Genomic DNA, 15,755 nt, shown 5'->3' on the forward strand with positions numbered 1-15,755 from the left:
ACATAAATATATAATCACAAAACTAAAACATACGCAAAGCACCAATTTCAAATCAACCTCCAACCCTTTCAGAACACGGAACAACAAACCACCGTATTAGTTCGTGAAAAATTCTGCATTATCTCATGAAAAAATTGATAGCACTTTTTTTGATTTTCGATTGTAATACCAACAATGAGAATCTGCTAGTCAGATCATATAACCTGCGAAAATGGCAGATGTTTCAAAACTTTAAAAAAAAATTTTCACTTAGAGCTCCATAACTGAAAACTACCAACAATACTAGAAGATCTAACGGAATGTCATTTAACGTAGCATAAATTTGCTAAAATATGAGCCCTAAGAGAGCTATTTACGTTTAATAGTTCTCGAGATATACTTTTTTAGAAAATAACATTTCATACCAAATGTACTGATAATCAGTACTTAGTGAACTTATTTTGAGAAGTCTCAGAAACCATTAGATGTAGTAGAATTTAATATTAAGTAGTAACTTTTAGTTTCGTAGTAGTGGTTTTTTATATTTGAGAAAATAATTCACAAAATTTTGATTTTTACTGGGTTGGACAAAAGTTTTGAAAATAAAAAATTTATCTCAGGAATTATTAGACGAACAGATGTCTATTAGCACTCAAATTAAAGCCAATATAATATACTTTAAAGTAATTTATGACGTTTATCTTCGTAGGGTTAATAGTTTTCTTGATATTTTCCTAAATTAATTCACAAAATGTTTATTTGTAGTTTTCGGACAAAACATTTAGTTTATAAAAATGATATCTCAGGAACTATTGAAAGTACAGTCCGCTAGCATTCAAATTAACTCTAGTGTAATTTATTAGTTCATGACATTTATTGGGGAACTATTTTTTATGATATTTGCATATGAATATTGATTATGCACATGAAATTTTGTCGGAACAACTAGGAAACAATACATTTTAGCAAATATCATGAACACAGCTGTTCCTACGAAGGGGAATGTAATAAACTATTTTATTGCACATTCCACAATGTTTAATTTCAGTGCTAAAATACATCTGCATGTCTAATGATTCCTGAGACATAGATTTCCCAAAATAAATCCACTACTGATTTATCAGTACATTTTGTATGGAATGTTACTTTCTAAAAAACGTATATCTTGGGAACTATTGATCGTAAATACCCTTTTTTAGGGCTCATATTTTAGAAAATTTACTTTACTTTAAATGACACCATGTTAGGTCTTCTAGTATTGTAGGCAGTTTTAAAGATATGAAGCTCTAAATGATTAATTCTTTTCTAGGTTTTGAAACAGGTGCAATTTATGTGATCGGATTGGCGAATTCTCATTAGTTTATTGGTAATACAATAAAGATTTTAAAAAGTGCTATCGAAGTTTTCGTCAGATAATGTCGATTTTTTTTTTTACTGGCTCTCGGACTAGTAACTGTTGTTGAGATCCTCTCTTATGCAGAGGGACACATCCTCGCTACCCGAACAGGAAAAATGTATATATACACACATAAATGTATCCCTACACCTCTCTGAAAAGATTTATTATGCATTGCTATCAAATATGTGAGTATATTTAACCCCTATGAGCCTTGCTCAGTGTTATTATTCCCGTACGGAGGGCGGGATGCTTGTATCAAATGCTTGCCTTACTAGGTTAGATTTGATTGAGAAGTTCTAAGTTCTATGTTTAAATATTATAAAACGATAAAATTAAGGGCGATCAAGATTTTTTAAAAATAAATTCTAAAATGAGATAGTTACTGTTGCTTTCACGAGAAAATTTCAACTCATGTGATCTAATAAGAATGGATAGGTTTGTAGTGGCTCATTGGAATAATAATATTTTTTGATATAACGGATTAAATTGAAGGTGATATTATGAGCAAGTTCTATGAACCAAATGATCAAGGTATACTATAGGAGAAGGTGTTTTCCTTTCAGCCTTCTTGCTTTCATATCCTTTATTCTGCACGGTAGCGCGTGCTAAATGTCTTAGTCAATTAGTATACTCTTCAACAATGTAGCTTCCAGCTGTAATAGGCCCTTTAAAATGTAGTAATGGTTCAGTAATCAAGAAACGAATTTATTTAGAATATAACAAGATCTGGCAATAGAATTTAAAAATCACAGGAGAAAAATGGGTAAGCTTACTTTTTCGAAAAAAGAATTTCAGGACTCATCTTTACACTAACTGGAGTTTCCATGGGGCCCATCAAGTCCTATGATTAATGGCATTACCAATCAGTTTCAATCATTTTTTCGACCAAAAAATATTAGTGTTCACAATGATCCTGTATGTTTTACAAGTTAGGGCGTGTAAATGTTTAATTTTTGTTACTTTTTAAAAATCAAATAAATTAATTATTTTGACTAGCGTATTTTTTATAACCGTAAGTGAGAAAATCATTTGAAAGGTCCCACTTCGTTAAAGACGGTCCTGTCAGGAAATCTAAGTCTACCTTTGAATCAATTATTCTTCAACAGCGCTTTTGAGATGTTTAAGTTCGTTTTTCTACAGTTTTTACTTCACTATCGGGTCCAGTTTCCAAAAATTTACCTGCAAACGGAGTAGTTTAACTTAAAGAAAAAAAAAAAGGAACCAAGTTTCCCAATAGTATTCATTTTATGTCAAATCATAATTGAGGCCTGTTTTACAAACCCCTTTTTAAAATTTCCATCCCTGAAAATGTGATTTTAAGTCTATTTAAAAATAAAAGACCCCCTTTACATTCTCCTTTTCCCACATTGATTTTTAATGATATATATTTACGATTTTTATTGTTATAGTTAACATTGGGTAATTACCACATATATGTTAACATTATGTATATATACACTATATTAACATTTGGGCCAGTGCCTCGGTAAAACAAAAAATAGTTCCACATTGATACTCGGTCCCACTTCATAGTGCCACCAAATTCGTTCTATCACTGATACTAAATAATTGCAAAACTGTCTACTTAAATCCACAATAATTACACCAATAAAATTCATAAAAAGAAAAAAATAATTTCTAAATGGCCTTTTTAATTGGGCATTCTCACACATTGTCACATTCTCCCCAGGTCCAATATTAAGATTTATGAAAATAAATTTAAATCCTCCGAGTAGGTGTTTTATTTTATTAAAAATTCTGCTTATCCTCAGCAGTTTATTTACTCAAATCATCTTAAAAAATTGAAAAATGTATACACTGTAAATGTGTAAAAACATTTACAACATCATTAATTCGTACATTGTAAATATGTAAAAACATTTACAATGTATGAATTAATGCTTCAAAATACAATTTTTATTTTAACAACTTACATTACTATTAAAATTATATAATTTAAAAAGTTTTCCATTTATATCTAGACATAATTAATTATTTCTTTCACCAAATTAAAATTAAAGTTCAAATATTTTTTATTTCTACAAAAACGCTATGTAATATAGTCACTTTTAATTTTTTTAACCATGTTTTACCCACATAAACTTGGTGCACTAAGAGACTGCTACTGCTTTTCCTCTCTTAAATGGCTTTCTATCCAGTCAAAACATTAAGGAAATATATATAGTAAATCTGTGATAAGTTTTTGCTATAAAGTTTTATATAAACAAAAAAAAATGGGTTTAATGTGTTTCAAAACGTTTATTACTTAGTCTTTTGATTGTTATTTAATGATGATTAATCAATGTCAACAGAAAAAAGCTATAACAAAGTTGTTTTAATGAAGATTTTTCTTAAATCATCATAAACATTTTCTTTATTATTTAAACAATTTTTTTTAGTCAGTCTAATTTATTTAATTTTAAAGACCAACAATCATAAAAATTACCGGTTTTTCTTGTGTATATTCAATATGATTGCGAGGAAAAAATTATATCTATATAACTATCATAAATATAAATATATTTCCATAATTATAGTTTATTCATGATTCTAAAATGGCGTTAATTTTTAAATTTTGAACGCACCGAAAAGCATTTTGTATAATTTTTCATAACTTTTTAAATGATTATAAATGAGATGACTAAAAAGTAAGTGTTATCTTTTTTGACGTATCGGTCGCACGTATTATGTCAAAGTATAGAAGAAAATCTATAGAAGTATAACATTTTTTATTATATCACCCATTTGGCCATGAAAAGCATTTGAGCCGATTTAGAATTGACACCCTGTATAATATTACGTTATTCATATATTATGAAGCTCGCATTAAAGTTTTATGTGGATATTAATGATTCAACTTTTTCTAGGTCAGCTCTTGAAATATTATACCAATCACAGTAAAAAAATCTAGTTTGTAATAATTTCCACCGTTCCGGAATTCAACAAGTCCTAATTTGATTTACCATCTCTAATTTCCGAAGAGCGTAAAGCCCAGAGCCGCCAGAACTACAATATGGTAAGCTGACAGGAGATACAGGAGGCAGAGGTATACCTTTCACCTGCCAGCTCCTGCTAACTTTCTAGCGAAGATGGCCATGTTTCTCCAGTTCTTATCTCTGGTTAGTATCGAGCGTTTCAGTAGTTATCTCCCGATGATCCGATATACCCGAATCTCCAATTATCGAGTACAACTATAATCTTGTTGAAATAATGTCGGTCAAAAGAGGTATCGACAATATCTAATCAAAACGACAAAACAGAACGTAATGTGGCCTTCAATCAACACCAATTAATATTTACCATATATTTCCCATGAATGAAGTTAATGAATGAACTACCTGTCAAAAATTCAATACATTTTGCAATACATAAAACAAAATTTAAATACTTTTTCAAATAGAACTTTGATCCAATATAATATCTAAAATAATATAATTGCATAGCAAAGAAATAAAATAAACCTTAAAAATAACTAGTAAGATTAAGTTTAAGAGATATTTTTAAATATTTTATTTTATTAATATTATAACTTCTAGTTATCTCACTAAAAATTTCACAAACTAGATTTTGGGAAGATGTAAACAGAAGACTCTACGAAAGATTAAGTCCACCCGAGGTAGGGATTAAGTTGGGGCTGAGGGGAAGGAATTTAATCAAGTTTTGTTTTAAGTTCTGATTGAATTTCAAACAAGGCACTGATCCAGATTCGAGAAGGTCACCGAATAAATAACGGAAAATAAATCCAAGAATGGACAATATTTGAATTGGGATCCTAAATCCATTATTTTCTTATACAAATATTGCCAAAGATGATGAGGATGTTTTAGGGAATGCCTTATAGTGTTTGTTTCGTTTGTAAATTTAGCATTGGGAATGATTGATTTGTATATAAGAACGTTTATGTCAGTAATTATTATCATAGTTTATCCCTGAGGTAGAGGTATTGTCACAATTAATGTAAGATTCAACCAACATAAAATAGCGAAAACTCCGCAAGAGAAACAAAATTATTGTTAGAATGCAATAGGAAGTTCCCAACGACAAAGCCTTCAATCTTAAAACTACTGGCGAGCAATCCACTAGTCGACATCTAAGAAGGAAAACACACAATATCAAATATACAAAGAGAATATGCGGCATATTTAATATTAACTTATCAGCTAAGTAGTAAGGGGACCAATTTACATTTTTTTATTGGATTTCATAGATATACTATGAAGCTTGAATGATTGCTTGTTTGAATATGGCTTTTAGCACGAAATAAAAAGAAGGCTATCAATAAGACTAGATCATTTGCAATTCTGTTGATACTGTAATTGTTTACGCTTCAACTACTTTCATTTAAAACAAATTATGCCAGGTTAGCGTGTTAAATCGAATAATTTAGAAAAAATAATGTACTCTTTGACTTAAAAGTCCTAAATTGACAATGAGATACTTAGATTAAAATAAAAACTATTAAGTAAGCAACTGCTCATAGAAATAGAGCAATGATTTTCCCATTACGGGTGAGGATAATGCTACTCTCCTTCAAAGCAAAAGATTAGTCAAAAAGGCTACGCCATTGGGACATTTTTTAAGGCTAATAGTTTGTGTTGAGGTTAATAGGAATGTCCACAATGGTAATCTAAAATGTAACAAAAGGCAGCCAGTGATCGGCTCGTCATCATAAGGTCCGCCTTTGTGGCTTCACTTTTTCTGCCAGCTTACCATCTCCATTATGCTCCTTCCTCTAAGATTTCTATTTATTTTTACACTCCTATGATCCAGAATATATTAATCTTCTCTACATTCTAATTCTTTAAGAAGCAGTACAGAGAAGTACCGGAGTTGTGATATTTCAAAAACGTTTATACACCACTAAACAAACCTATACCATGTTATAGTGACATTAATACAATTCACAGAACTGGGGCGGGAGGGAAAAGGAACCAAATCTGTGATTTTGTCCTGATTTCCCAACTAAATTAAAATGTTTTGATTTTTCCAACTCTTTTCGAGTCAAACTTTTCGCTAGTTATCTCCTGAGAAAATAGAAACTTTACAATAATTTGATATCCTATTCAAACACAACTATTCATCCCAAAAATCCCAATTTCATACTTCATAACGTTATGTATTGCTAGTTAAATTTTAGTAACTCATTGAGTTACTATGTTTTACCACAAGTTTCAGTTTAAACTATATTTTCAAATAACAAAATTCCCTACTTCTAGGGATTTAAAATTATTAGGGACGACTGCCCACTACTAATCTGATACGTTTTGTGAAACTTCAATATGGTTCTTATATTCGGAATGTTTCTACTGGATTTCTTGCGAAAATAACAGGCCTATGATAACTTGCACTGATTATTATGAGAGAATCATTACATTTATTGTTTCTCAGTAAATTGTATTCAGTACTTGCCGTTTATAAACATTTTAGTATACTTTGTATGCCTTGATTATTTAACATAAGATAAAAAAGTCACCCCTTCCAAAATAAGTATATTTCTAGAGGGAAGATCAGTAGTGCATTTGTCAGTGTTTCTGTTTAATTCCTAGAATTATTGTTGTGGACTTTCCATTTAAAATCTTTCCTTTAAACTATGTTCAGTGATGTATCTGGATACTGAATAAATATATTCGCTATAAATAGGCAGCATGAAGGATGTCCATACCTCCAGACCTCTTTAAAGGATACCTGACACATTTATAAACAATATGTTGAAGGAAAAACATGGTACTTTTATATTGATCCAGATTACATCCGTACAGCTAAACAAGAACAGATTACAATTACAATAAATTACCCTAGAACACCCTAGCTGAAATATCAAAAAGCTTGAAAGAATAAACAATATCAGAAAATAAAAATAATAAAGTTGTATCCTTTAATAACACTCGTTACCTAGGACCACATCTGGACAAACGGCTAACTTGAAATTCTTATAGAAAACTGAAACAAATCTAAAACTTCTATCCGTACTAGAATACGGTCTAAACTCATTACAAAAGATTCATTTATATGACTTTAATAAGGCCTTTTTGGGCTTAGGTGGTTGTGCTTTGGGGCTCCACTAAACCATCGCATTCTTCTCGTATAAAATCCTTACAATCTAAAATCCTTAGTGCTCATTACTTAGTCACAAATCAAGATATCCATCAGGATCTCAAGCTTACTTATTTTGCCGATTTGGCAAGAATCAATCCTTAGTTTATTAAGGAGTTTATTCCTTAACTACCCAAGCCTACTTCTTTTCTTGTTTGTGCGTGTGAAAAGAAGATGGCCTCATGACCATCTCATCTGGAACTGTTAATGGAGTTCTACCAATGAGTAGATCCTTCACAAATTTGTATCATATCATTGACAATAATTCACATAATATTTTCATAAGTCATATTGGTTCAAGATATTACATCTAGGATTGCATTAATATACGAAGAGATTCTCATAATTTCTATACAAGCAGTCGGTATATGACTTAAACTAAATACCGAAATAACTTTCTACCTCTTTGTTATTCATGGTTGATGTTTGCAAAATAATGACGCTGCCTCCTAGATGTTATTTGGTCACAGAAGATGTAACCACTTACCACGCTGCGATTGTTATTCAACAACGCAACGTTCAAATGAGAAAATGACGAGCAGCAAAGAGAGTAAGAAAGGTGTAAGCTCGCTATTATACAATTCTCCACGGCCTGCAACGAGTTCATTATTATTTCTCCACTTTTTCAGTACTCTTCAGTATTACGCATAATCAGATATTTTCCACGGATCGTTAGTAAGAAGGCTTTATGGAAACTGATGCGAATATAATTCCGATCTAAGATGTAATTGGATAATTTCGAATAGTAATCTATGTTCTTGACAGAAAAAAGACAGCTATTAACAAACTGTAGACTTATATAAAACCCCTTTTAAACGAAACCGTCACGGTATATCTGTAATCAAACTCAATGAACAGACACCTATAAACATACATAATGGATCGTTCAACGATTTATAATTGCGATATGGAATCCTCATAATTTTCAAATGATCGAAACTTTTTTTGGATATTCAGCAATTCAAATACGATAATAAAACATAAACATATCTCAAAATATGCTATAATATTTAATTTGATTTATCTTTTGTACAATCTTATATTATTAGTTTTAAGCTTTTAAAGATGTTTTATACCAAAACAACTTTCATATGGTTCTTTATGTTGCGGAAAGACCCACTCTAACGCTTTGTTTCCTCATCGCTGAAGGTAAAGAAACTTTTTATTCATCCAGAAACTGAAAAAAATTTCTGTACCCGGAATCAAAAATTTCCACTTGTATTTTACATTTTATACATCAAAAAACTTTGTCTGTCTTTAATGCCGTATCTAGTCAAATTCATGGGAAAGCAAAACAACTAAACTACTGTTTTGTAGGCGAAGAGATTTAGAGATTGTGCGGATGTGTATTTAGGTAAATAAGTATCATATAAATGTTTTTCAAATTCCATCAGCTTCAATTGATTAAGGATAAACGTATTTTCTTTGACACGCTTATCTTTCGAAAACGGCACTCGTGAAAGTTGGAGATCAGTGTAAAAATTATATTTAGGCATACGCAAATATTTCTTTCTTGAAACACTTGAATTTCTCAGCTCATCTGATGTGACCCACAGTGGGTTTTGTAAAAGATGAATATAGTTCTAGGTTTGTAAAATTCCATGTTCTAATGTATATGCTTGTCATGGCTTATTTAAAAAAACGGCTTACCTCGTAAATTTTATTCTCAAAAATAAATTATTAATACTAAAATCAAGGTTATCACGGGAGTCTTCGACGTTTTTTACCTTTAGGCTCATTTATAGAGCTATCTTTTTGTTAAGTTTATTTTATTTTCATTCAATATATATTGGGGGTTGGACATTGTCAATAATATTTAATAAAATAATACCTTACTTAAATTCTAAGTATAAATCGTACTAGCTATAAAATACCGTACTAACAACTAACATAAAATAAGTTGAACGCAGTGTTATTAACACTATCATTTAATATCTACAAAATAGTTATCTTAAAAAAAAAATAAAAAACATAAAATGCTATGATATAAAGGAATAACGTTTTTTAAACAAACATCCCCATCATATTTGTATTCAACGCTTTGCTTTCTCAGGTCATCTCTGGCGTGACAAAATTATTTTTCCCTAAAACGTAACACATCTTTCTAGGTGTGAAAAATACTACCGATTTTAATATCAAACGTTCATTTATCGATTTATTTCTAATTTTCAGATTTCTAATATATTAGGATCCCTAATAACATATATATGTTTATAATATGTGTTTTCCGGAGTATAGAAAATAAAAATGCTATGGATTTCAAGATCGTATAATGGTTTTAATTTTATGTTTAACAATATATTTCCTGAGATTTAGAAAAATAAAATTATATATATTTAAAGATCACCCACTTAAGTACCGATTTATTTTAGCTTTTTGACTTTCAAATATATTAGGGTCCTTTTACAAAAATAAACCTATATACCAGCGCGGTATGTTAAAATGGTAGCATTTTCATTTTTTTTTCGTACCCTTTATTAAAATAAATTAGTGTATCATACTTGTATAACACATCAAATGTATTATATATGTTTTTACTCAGTCTTCTCCCTTTTTCTCTCATTTTGGTAGCATTTTTTTTTTTTTTTTTCCACCGAAAATATATATATAGAGATACCCATGGTGAACACTGGAGCAGGTTATATTAGACGGGTACAGCGTTAAGAACCTCCGGGTTATCATGTGGAAATGACGAAGAAGCTATACAGAAATATACTTAGCCAATAATATGCATTTCTAATGTTTAAGATTTTTCCATTCCTTGGTGTTACTCGATTATTATCATTGCACTGTTATGCACTAAACGCTTCACTTTAGATGCCATGTCACAATTACTTATGATTCAATCTTTTCTGTTACAGATACCGCTTTATTATAAAACATAAAAGCCGAAGAAAAGCATCCAACATCAATGACACATCTCACAACTACGTAAGTTACTTATAATCATCTAATATCATAATTAGCTATAATATATACACATATTATTATTATACCTTAGATATATGGTTAAAGAATAATAATAATATCGTTAAATCCACCTTAAATTAATAGTTTATAATAACTATGTATCTACTTAACGAGTCGAAAGAATGGTATCGATAAAACACTTTTTTGAAAATTCCTAGTTCATTACTTTCACATACCTATACACGGAAAACACAGTTAGGGGAAGTATTGCGCAAATCTTGCAAAATGGTGTGTATTGCAAAAAGTCGTATGAAACTCAAATTATAAATTTAGAACATGTATATCCCTAGGATGTTACAGCAAACAGAAGTGCTGCTTGATATACCTGATTTTCTGGTTCTAAAAATTTTGAATAAACTCATACATCTACAATTAAATGGTCTTTAATATCAGCTAGATCTTATATACTCATTGCAATATTCAAACGGGGTTTAAATAACAAAGTTTTTTAAATAATGAATTTTTAAAACTTATAACATTTTAAGTAGCTTAATTTTTTTTTTCTAATTAACCATTTCACATTTTTATGAGTGATGAAAAATAGATAAAAATTATAAATAAATAATGATTAATTTCAATTCAAAGTAAAGTGCTAACTGAATGGTATGTGATGCGGAAATCGCACCAGAATATTTTATTTTTTGTAGAGAATTAAATTGTCTTTCTCTTTAAAATCCCCTTATTAAACTGTCAGTTCATACAAAAGTAGGAATCTTAAAGTAGAAGACTTTTGGCAACCTTCGTGAAAGTTTTTGGAACCCTTCTGGCGCAACAGTCAAAAGAAAACACGTTCATTAAGTAGAATAGTACAACCGATTTTCTACATAGTAATAAGGGGCAAAGCCCCAACAAAACATATCAGAAAAGCCATTTACAATACTCTCCTAACCTAAGCCGTAAGGAAAGTAAAATAAAATGAAGAATCTCTTTTTTTGTCACAGGCCTAAAGAACTATTAAGAAATTTTCCAAAAGCGAAAATACAATATCTTTCGTTTGCGAGTGTAGTTTATTCATGGTCTGGTCCCTTTACACTTCTCAGTTTATCCTAATGCAAATGGCCATATAAAATTTGAAAAAGAGGAAAACTTTTTAGGGATTACAATACTTTCTCTGTAACACATTACTATACAATAAGGGAAAGTAAAAAAAATAATAATCTCGCTATTACTCCGACAACATTGAAAACTGAACAGATATTTTTGAAACGATGTGATAAATAGACAGATCGAGATCATGACGTGAAGTGAAAAGAAGAGGGACGCCGTAAGTAGACTAGCCCCGACAATCAAACCGACTTGGACAGATCTGCCGAACAAACAGGATACTTAGCAGAACATATGCCTTAAACGGGTCATGCGGACGCCTATAATCCACTGTGGAGAATAGTCTCTTTGTCGTCGCATTAGCTCCACTTTTGGACCACCATACATTGAAGTTCTCTTTCACCTTTCCATGGAACGACCTTGCTACACTGGCGTCGAGGAAAGAATTGGTCAACCCAAAGGAAAAAGCACTTGTTACCGTTGGGTAGTTGGGCAGTAGTATTGCAGTATATCTCCCGCAGCAATACGTGCTCTGTCTACATTCTCTTCCATCTGGGTCTTGGTTTGCTTCAAAACGGGTCCTTCTTTACTTTCTTAATCCGATCCATTATAAAGCTTTAAGAAATTCCAGTAAGATCGTAACCGTATTAATGGAGGGAAGGGGACCTCTCTGATGAACAAGAAAATTGTAATTCTAAAATAAATTTAAGAAAACTGAAAAATAGTGGGGAAAAACGAAAATAGTTTCAAAATCAGAATACTATACATCCAGGTTACTGCTCATTATTTGTCTTTGTGATTTATTTAGCGTTCCGCGATACACCTTATTTCCTTCTTTATTATTTCTTTCATTCTTTTACTTTATTTGAATTCACTTTTATTAATATATTCACTTTTATCAATCTATAATATTATTTTTTATTGTACTTATTATTTATATTTAATTCCGTCATTACTTTAAATTTACACTGTTCATTTTTATATAATCTTCAAAATGTTTGATACTGCATCTCACACTCCTACCAGAGTTTATAGTATACTTTTAATTTCATCTTATAGTTTTACACTAGTTAACAATATTTTTATTTTTTAGCAGAATAAAGTTCTGCAAAGTGGGAGGGGGGACTTCAGTTTGTAGTAAGTTGTTTTGGTATTATTTTGAGCTATCCTTTTTTCTTCGCCATCTTGACCATCTTCCTTCATTCGAACAACTAATATTCTTCCTAAGAGATTTTTAGCAGTAATATATGTTTTTCTGACCACTGCGGGTATACCCCAACCTATTCTAACCAGAGTGGAAAGGTCGAGATTCATAATAAATTTCATTGATATATTTGTTGTAGTTTAAAAAACATTAAGCATTTAAAAATTTTTTCCCTAATACGAATTCGAAGATAAAAATGTTCGGACTCAAATCCCACTTGAACAGAGATATTATTCTCTATTTTCTATGATTTTTTTTTACATAGATCGTTGACGGTGGTTTGAATTAGACGTAAAACAATATATTATATTTCAAAATAGTCAACAATAAATGCTACTGCTGGATAATTAAAAAAAGTTAGTAGAAAGTCATTACAAAAAAAATAGATACATAAATTACACGTTTCTTCATTAATCCACAGGATTTCTATAAGAATAAAAGAAAATAGTTTTAAGTTATAATCAGTAGATTTTTAAAAACCTTAAGAAAGACTAGGCCTCTAAGGTTTTTGTGCAATGTAAAGATAACCGTGATCAATGTTTTTAAATGACGCATGAATGTTTGGACACCTCTAGGGAAAGTACTCAAACTTAAGAGAGTACTAGTCTTCATTTAAATTTTCCATATAATATAAGATGTAGGATATGTCCAATATTTTATATGTAATCACGTTACTGGTTTGGCTACATTTCCTTTCCTTTTGGTTATGTCATCAGTAAGATTTGTTGCACACTGAAGAAAAAAATTCCACATTTTTGTCTCCTAATTCAAATAGCTATGTTCCTGGGAAAAAATGGTTATTTTGAGAAGTTAAAACCACCGACATTAACACAAACGTCTGAATAACCGAAAACATGTTAGTTTTTCAGTAACCAACATCCCTACTGAGAATGAATTATATGGAAACTTGGTGTAAATCTGACTTTCCTTACAACCATAACGATTCTAATTGCGTGTAAAAATGTCCCGTTGCTTTGTGCCTCACAAGAAAATTTTGAGTAACACCACCATCTCATTTAATAGACTTTATATGGAGAATTTCATAACTCATTTTCAAAAAAGTGAGTAAACATACTCTTCCTTTCACCGCATCACATTATAGGTGCAAGAAGGAATTAAAAATGAAAGGCTTCATAAGCAGTTCAGTGAGAGTAATTTCTAAGAGCTCTTATTTTAGAGTGTAACATCGATTTTTTAGGCCGATTAACTTGTCCAAACAATCCTGTTGACCTGCTCAGTGATACTGACCATTGGATAAAATGCTAGTTATCGACGTCAGCCGTTTGTGAAAATGTATTTATCCGCTTGGCAGAATCATAAATATCTATCCTTCAAACGAAAAAGACCGTCTACTTTAGTAGGTACGATACCTCTTGTGGTAAATAAAAAGTATTTACATATAAAGAACGAGGAAATGAAACTTCAACACAGAGGTCGGAAATAATTTATATGTTAAGCCAGGAAAATTAAAATTAAATATGGTAAACTGTTCCGGCAATAAGTTATATTCCGTGAACAGATTACAAAACGGCCATTTGTATTCAACTGCTCATCCCTCCTCGCTCCACTGCCTTTTTAATATTAATATGTTAACATATTGGATTGTTTTTACATTTAAATAATATAAAATATAGGTTCGTTCTTTATGATAGGTAGTATATTTTCTTTGAGAAGCAATATTTTTTGATACCTACTTCTAGTATAAAATACGAAATATTAACTAAGTAATCAATACAGACTCACAATTTTTTTCGAATTTTTATTAAAAAGTCAAATTCTACAAAATGGATTGACCCCTTGGTAATTTCTTTAGAAGATTTAAATAAAAAAGCATAATCAGCCAAATCATTCATTATATTCCATTTGCTATACATTAATCATCCTCATTCCCTTACTACCATTGTCAGTGCCAACCTGATTTTATAACAGTTAATAATGTAATTAAACCGTTAAATGATCTTGAGCAGACTCCATGTTAACATAAGAAATGCAATGTACAAAATTCATGATTTATTCATTATTTTCTTAAAACTTGGTATGAATGAAAATAAATTTACTTTTTTGGTGGAATAACTCATAATTGTCATAAAATGTTTCTCAAAAGAATAATAAAAATGAATATTACTTAGTTGGATCTATAATATCTTAAGATATTCCCCTTCATAACGGAACCCTTTCAGAATAAAGGAGAATTATGTTAATAATTAGCAATTGTTAATAACCAAAAAGGTATAAATTTAATGAATTTGAACCCCTCTATTCCTCCATTCCCTCCACTCCAGAAGCAGCTACTAATTTTATTCCATCAAGACATTTCACTCCTCGCATCACGTTAGGAATATTATTATATATCAGCCTCTATTTTGGTCTATTTTATTATTAAAAACCATCAAACTTAATTTTATTACTAAAAACTACCAAATATCAAACTTAATTTTGAACTATTATAGTAAATGTAACTATAACAACAACAAATTAATTTGACTCGAAATTTCTACATAATGCTGGTTTAAATTTCTAGTGTCCCATTAAATCAATAATTTCTGATATATAAATATCTTGAAGCATTTTTCTTTTGAAAGTATAACACATAACTGGAAATTGCTGAAAAAGAAAAATATTCACTTTTTCATGTCTAGTTAGCGGCCGGAAAGTTTCAAGACTATATTAAGGCTGACATTTTGAATTTTGACGTAAAAGCTAGACATGTTGTCGATTTGGGCTGTTATGAGACTGCCTCCGCAGGGAAAGCTGCTACTCCTGTGAAAGTTAACATTTTGAATAGGATCTCTACTGTTAGTCTTCTACTGTTCGCACATTAGCCAAGAAAGTTATACTCATAGAATATATAACAACGGGCAAAATTACAAAGATTAATGACCCTTTTTTTCTCTTAGTCATTTCGCACTTGTCACAAGCTATCTAATAAGTCAACTTAAAAATCTCAGTTAGCTACTCTTTTAAACCAATCACATTTTTTCAAAACATGACCTACATACACCATGCATTCGTAAAACTTCCAAAAGATGGAACCTCTGTTGGATTTGATGGTCATATGCTCTCTTT

At 30.5% G+C, this 15,755-nt stretch overlaps 1 protein-coding gene across 2 annotated transcripts in view; it reads left to right on the forward strand.

The window, feature by feature from the left end:
- Positions 1-15,755, forward strand: part of LOC106680842 (serine protease 33) — a 123,091-nt gene that overhangs the window by 30,485 nt on the left and 76,851 nt on the right. For both annotated transcript variants that reach the window (XM_067051612.1, XM_067051613.1), the window contains exon 2: positions 10,333-10,402. The gene's annotated coding sequence lies outside the window, so the exon portion shown is untranslated. The remainder of the gene's footprint in view (positions 1-10,332; positions 10,403-15,755) is intronic.

Source organism: Halyomorpha halys, unplaced genomic scaffold, assembly GCF_000696795.3.
Source record: "Halyomorpha halys isolate HHAL.00 unplaced genomic scaffold, Hhal_1.1 Scaffold18.1, whole genome shotgun sequence".
NCBI lineage: Eukaryota > Metazoa > Arthropoda > Insecta > Hemiptera > Pentatomidae > Halyomorpha > Halyomorpha halys.